The sequence below is a fragment of the Pithys albifrons genome, chromosome 13 (genome assembly GCF_047495875.1).
Source record: "Pithys albifrons albifrons isolate INPA30051 chromosome 13, PitAlb_v1, whole genome shotgun sequence".
Taxonomy (NCBI): Eukaryota; Metazoa; Chordata; class Aves; order Passeriformes; family Thamnophilidae; genus Pithys; species Pithys albifrons.
Genome location: NC_092470.1, coordinates 16,260,742 through 16,266,818, shown reverse-complemented (window position 1 = coordinate 16,266,818; position 6,077 = coordinate 16,260,742). Strand labels below are relative to the sequence as shown.

General features: G+C 41.5%; 1 long non-coding RNA gene across 1 annotated transcript; it reads left to right on the top strand.

Moving 5' to 3' along the window:
* The first annotated feature begins 4,741 nt into the window (after positions 1–4,741).
* On the top strand, positions 4,742–5,877 carry LOC139678190 (uncharacterized). The gene is made up of 3 exons (XR_011698981.1): positions 4,742–4,824; positions 5,041–5,110; positions 5,769–5,877. It is a non-coding gene; the product is annotated as an uncharacterized lncRNA (long non-coding RNA).
* Positions 5,878–6,077: the final 200 nt, after the last annotated feature.

Here is a 6,077-nt window from a genome sequence, read left to right as displayed (position 1 = left end):
GGGATGTTAGGAAGGTGCTAACTTCTGTATATTTATGCTCCCAAGTTAAACCCTGAAATGCAAATTAAAAAGAACTTACCACCATCACCACTTTTTCTCTCTCTCTGTTATGCTGCATTTTTCACAGTCTGAAAGACTTAAGTCATTAGATAAATGACTGCCAGTGGAATGCTATAGCTTCAGTGTAAACTATGAAGACAAAATCCATTTAAAAAAATATAATAACACATCCCCAGAGAAAAGTTATGCTTTTCATATTTAAATGTACTAGTTACCAGCTATTTCTGTTCACAGGACATGAAAATATATGCTGTTTCCTAAGCCCTGGTGCAGGTCTAACTGGACTCAAGCTTGGAGCTAAAATAGAACATTTTTTACCAAGTGGTGTAATACAAAACTGTTGTCTAAACACCTCTCTTTCTTACTAGATCTCTCTGTGGTTTTCTCCAGAGAATCCTGCTTTTCTTTTATAGCATCATTATTTATGTCTTTGTTTATTAGTGAAATGAACTTATCAGTAATTTTCTTCTCACCAGCCAACCCTTGTCCCAGCTCCTTATATGCTCATCACTCTCCAGCTTGGATCAGGCACAATTGGGAATGCTCCTGCCAAAATCATTTCAACATCAGCCATTCAGCCTACTGCAGGGCAAGGAGGTCACCCCTGGATTCTCGTCAGTGGCCTCCTGAGCCCAGAGGTCACTGCTGGGACCAAGGAACAGTGACCAAGGTTACAGTGGTCATATCCAGTGGCTCTGGACTCCAGAGGCGGTCCTGTGAGATGGAAGGGAACTTGTATAGTGCCCTGCAAACACATACACACATATGTGCTCAACACAGCTGTGGGGTGGGAAGAGGTGTCTGATGGGATTCCCAGGACAGACAGATTTCATGTGGAACTCCATCCTGGGCTGGTCTGTAAGCTGCTGCCATGGTGCTGGAAGCAGCTGTAACACCAAAACCCCTGAGATAAGAGGCTTTTTCTCAAATTCCAGGACTCATCTTCTGATTCCACCACTCTCATTGACCATTTTAACCCCTACACTGCCTGGACATGTCCTGCAGATGTTCTGTCCTTCAGAAGGACAGTTTATTTCCTCCTGATATTTTGCTTTTATCACTCACAGCTTTTGCTCTCAAGGCTGTGAGGATACTTGAGTCTGACTTTTTGTTCTACCAGAGATTTCCTTCTTTGATTTTTAGATAAACCACTTAGGATCTGGCCAGCTGGGGAAATTAGTGACTAATAAAACTCTTGCATAAAGTTGGAGGAGATTAGCTATGCAGCACAGCACCCTGTGAATCGGCTCCTCTCCGACAAGGGGATTCACCATGTGAAAGACTCACTGGGGGTTAAGAAGTTGCTGCGTGTCAGCTGATCCATAGTAACTGTCTGTCCATGGCAAATGTGAGATAATTTAAGGGAGTTTAATCCTTTTTCTTTGCCAGTCCACATGATGAGTTCGTGCAGGGTGGTTAGTACACAGTAAATTCACACCATAATTTACTGTGTACTAATTTCCCTGAGCTTTTAATTTCACAGTGTCTCAGTTTCCTCATCTGTAAAAGAGAGATAATAAATACTTTCCTTTCTGGCAGGCGTGCTCGAGATCCTTCAGCAGCAAACATAAAGGCAAATATTTTAAAATAGTTACTTACAGAAACTTCATTTTTGGTGTAAATGGTTATTTGTGTCTGATCTTATACTACAACAGCAGGAGAGTAGAGGTGGAAGCAAATAAAATTTGTGAAGAAAACAACTACTAACATTAAAAACAACGAGGATGCTGACCACAGTATTACTTATATGCAACTACAATTGCAAACATTTTTAAAGTTTTCTGTTCCAATCCACCTGTGATTCCTTATAAAAGGAATAAAACTAAAATGATGCATTTGCCAAAAAGATGCACTAGACTGTTTTCTTTAAAAAGAAGCAACACATGTCAGGAAGGCCTAAACCTTGTATTTCTCAGGAGGCCCTAAACTTCTTTTTGAGAGAGTGATGCATGATCAGACCCAGAAAAGAGTGTGGTTTTTATTTCAGATTTTTCTAGACTGTAATAGCCCAAGGGTATGTGCTATAAACTGTAGGAGTTGGAGGAGACCCATTTTTAAGAGGAACATGGTTAAGTTTCTGTTTCTAATTGGAATGTTTGTTTTAAACTTTTCTTTTAGGGGAACATTTCAAAACTAGTCACAGTTTCAATGATAACTAAAATCGTATCATAATTCCCATCCTTAGGAATTGTAATATTCTTTCTGGTATAGCTGAGACTTCAAGAAAGGAAAATTCGCCTGTAAAATTATTCTTCATGCCAAAATTATGAGTATAGTATTAAAACCTAAAGACTGTGGAGGTCAGGAAGCAAAAGGAAAGTCAGAAACTTTTTTTCATTAGCATCCATATACTGGAAATTCAGATTAACATATAAAAAGAAAACACTTGAAACTTGTGTATATGGATATGAGACCCTTTTTTTTACCCTGTCAGATGCTGAGGAAAACTTTTAGATCTGCTCCTGCTCTACTAACAAAGCAGTTTAAATTGAAAAGATTTCCATTTTTTCCTTTTCTAATTCTTCAGGTATTTCTAAGAGATATTTCACACAGGCAAAGAACAGCTAATTCCAATCAGCGGTTGCCTCCTTGAGCGAGCTACACAGCGGTGCAAGCCAGCTCTGCTCCGTACCGTGGTACTCAACTGCCATCCACTGGAGGAGAGCGGCAGAGGCAGGGACTTTTCTCAACTATACAAGTCACAGCAAAAAGAAAAGTGAAGTATGAATTTGGGGTGTACTTTGCTTATTTTATCTATTCTCTTGCCTCTCGCTAACACGAAGCACGAAGTTAATAATTCTGAGAAAATAAAACTACCAAAAATTACTTTTCAGTGTCTTGACCAAGCAACTGCAATAGTGACTGTCCTCAACCACTGTCTTTAATAATTCTTAATAGACATATGAAGGCAAAAAAAGGGGAAAGGAGAGAAGCAAAACTATGGTTTTAAGATAAGAACACCATTTAATCCAGTTTACGAGAAGTTAGGATCCTTAGAGCACAGTCTTTTACACTGGAAAGCACACAGTAATCTCCTTTAATGTGCTTATGTAAAGGTTAATTTCTCAAAATATCACTGATTAAATAAAAAACAATTACACTAAAAGTCCCTTAGTGTTCACTGCAATAGTCCTAACAGCAGAAAACAGGCTGGCTGCAGCCAGAGCTTGTCCATCTGCCCGACATTTTGATGCCTCAGCTGACTTGAATTAGGAGAGAATAACTTGGAAGATTTTTTGAGTGCATCCAGGCCCAAGTTAAGAGAGTCCTCTGAAGCAGGGACTTATATTTCTTAAGCCCATGCAGGGAGCTCCCAGTCATGCTCTTGATGGCTTTATTAGAAACACAGTGGTGGATCTGTGTGATATAAAAACCATCCAGAGGAGGGGTTCAACATCTGACCCCCCTTTGCAAGGAACAGAAATATTTGGGTGTGAGGACAGAAAAAAAAAAAAATTGCTGAGAGCACTTCACCATTCCTGGTACCTCCCGTCACCGCAGCCTTTCCCCCCAAAGACACTCGCCTCCCATGCAACACATGTTGGAGTGAACTTTTGCTCCTCAGAAAATGGGACGACACACTTTCCATGCAGGCGGGTGAGGACGGTTCCCTCTGATTCCTACAGCTCAGTACTGAGAGATGATATGTTCCATGAGGTTTGAGATCTCTGGTGCCCTGAGACTGAGCTTTTCATATGTGGTGAGACCCTTGACAGCTGAGATGGGTGACCCTTTTTTGAATGTTGCTCTCCATCACACTCAGGGAAAGCAGGACTGGAAAGTTAGGTAGAAATACCCTTCACTGCTTTTCTTTCTGCAGGAGCCTGACTTGTGCTTGCCTCGTGTTCTGCAAAAGCCGCAGTCCTTGCATAGACAAAATCCTACCAACTCAGAGGTTTAGTTTGCCTGGCTAAAGACTGCAGGATTTGACCTCTGGAAGCTCACACTAAGTCCTCACAGCTCTGATTTTGAGTTTAAGCTTTGGCCTGGAATAACAATGACTGTGAGGGAAGCAATAGGTTATGAGCCAGGTTAAATGATACCTGCTTCTTGCCAGAAAGACTAACTGTATTCAAGAAACTTCTGTCCTCATTTTCCTTTAAATAAATACATAAAGATGTTCATACTTCCCATCTGAGCTGCAATAATGAAAATCATGTGCACATTAATTTGTACGGGGGTCAGTGAGTCTCCCCAGCTCAACAGTTTTCAGAGTGCATAGTAAGACCATAAAACATTTATTTTTCATAATTTATGAAGCATTACATATTGTGAGTCCACAATGCCAGCTGACGTAATATGTGATAAATTTAAAATAAGAAAACATTTCTCATGTATTTTCCTCCTGATGTGACAATGTGGGACATAAATTTAAAAGAAAGTTGTTTTAGAAGACAAAAGCAAGGCAAAAGAAAAGAACGCTCTTAAATCAATAAATACTTTTATTCCACCAATCATTTATTGAGCCATTCCCCACTCAAGTCTGTGGCTCTCAGCTTTTTTGGAAGCCTCTTGCTACCTCTGCTTCAAAGCTAGAATGAAAGGCTGCTAGGGTGGGTCACTGGTGCCCCCCATGAATCGTGGGGCTGGCAGCAGTGCTGGCCGCTGGCAATGTAAGATCCCTGCCCACTGCCTGTCCCTGCACAGCCGGCCAAGAGCCACCCAGCACAGGCTGCCGGCACAGCTGCTCACTGTCCTGTGCTGGGAAAAGGCTGCCGAGGGATGATGACAGGCAGTGGGGCACAAAATCAATACCATGCAAAGGTAATTTTCCTCCATAACAATTATCATCCCCTGTATTCCCAGGAAGAGTAGCAGTGGCAGGCTTTGCACTTTTGAAGATAACTTTCTAGTGCTAATTTAGCAGGCATGCAAATATGTAATTGTAGGATTATAATACAGAGCACAGAGCATTACAGAAAACACTTAAAACTCACCTATGTGGCTCTGAAAGCCAGCTGATAAATTCTCATATTACAGGAAACACCTTGCAGGCTGAAGGTTGAGACTCTCAGCATCTGTAAAATTGCCAAGTGACTCCTACCAAGAGGTGAGTACCTGGTGCTCAGTACTATTTGGTTTAGTTTTGTCTTGTTTTGTTCAATTCAGTGCACCAAAGAAATATCTACTTCAAAAAAAAATGCTGCTATCCAAGGAAGAAAAAAAAATGTGGAAGTTATTTGAATGCATGATGTAGAACAGGAGTGAAGGGCAGAACAGGGTAAGGCAGTTCAGGGACTTTCTGCTGTCAGTACTCTGGTTTATAAATAAACACAAAAATATTTAAAGATTGTGGAAAGCCTGTTTTGCAATGAAAGAATGAACTTCCGTTTTAATTTCAGCTTTTGCATTTCTGGAGCTTGATTAAACTTTATACCAGAAGCCCAAATGTGAGGAAAAAAATAAAAATCCATGTGAACAATACCCATCACGAATGATGTGAATTTCAGCGTGCTGGAAGTCAGTTTTCCCAGGAAAAGACTCAGCACATCCACTGCAGCCAGGCATGCAGGGACATCTACTGGCAGAGCAGCCTGAGCTGGCCTTGATGTGTACAAAAACTCTGGTTTTGCACAAAAAAACACATCAGTTTTAGTGACAGCAGAAGGTTTTGGCTGATCTAGTAAGAGGAATGCATACAGAAAAGGGAGAAAAAGACACTGGCTTGTCCCAAGGGTAAAATTACGTTTCCGCACAACACATCCCAGGGTGGAGTGTCTGTAGCTGAGCAACCCTGGCTGCAAGAACATGCCTATGAAGACACGGATGGGGATGCTGAGCACATTAGTAATCTCACCCCTCTCCTGCTGATTTGGTCCTGTGCACAGAGAAGCCAAGCCTCAGGTATGTACCTAGCCTCACCACAGAGTTCTCCTGCATTAGCCTCGGGGATAACAATGAGATTTGGCTGTTCTTCCCTCCCTCTCCCCCAGCAGCAGACACCTCAGGCAACCAGACAGAACATTCGCAGAAGTAAAGGCTCCTTGCTTCCTCCTTGCCCTTTAATAAAACCACAG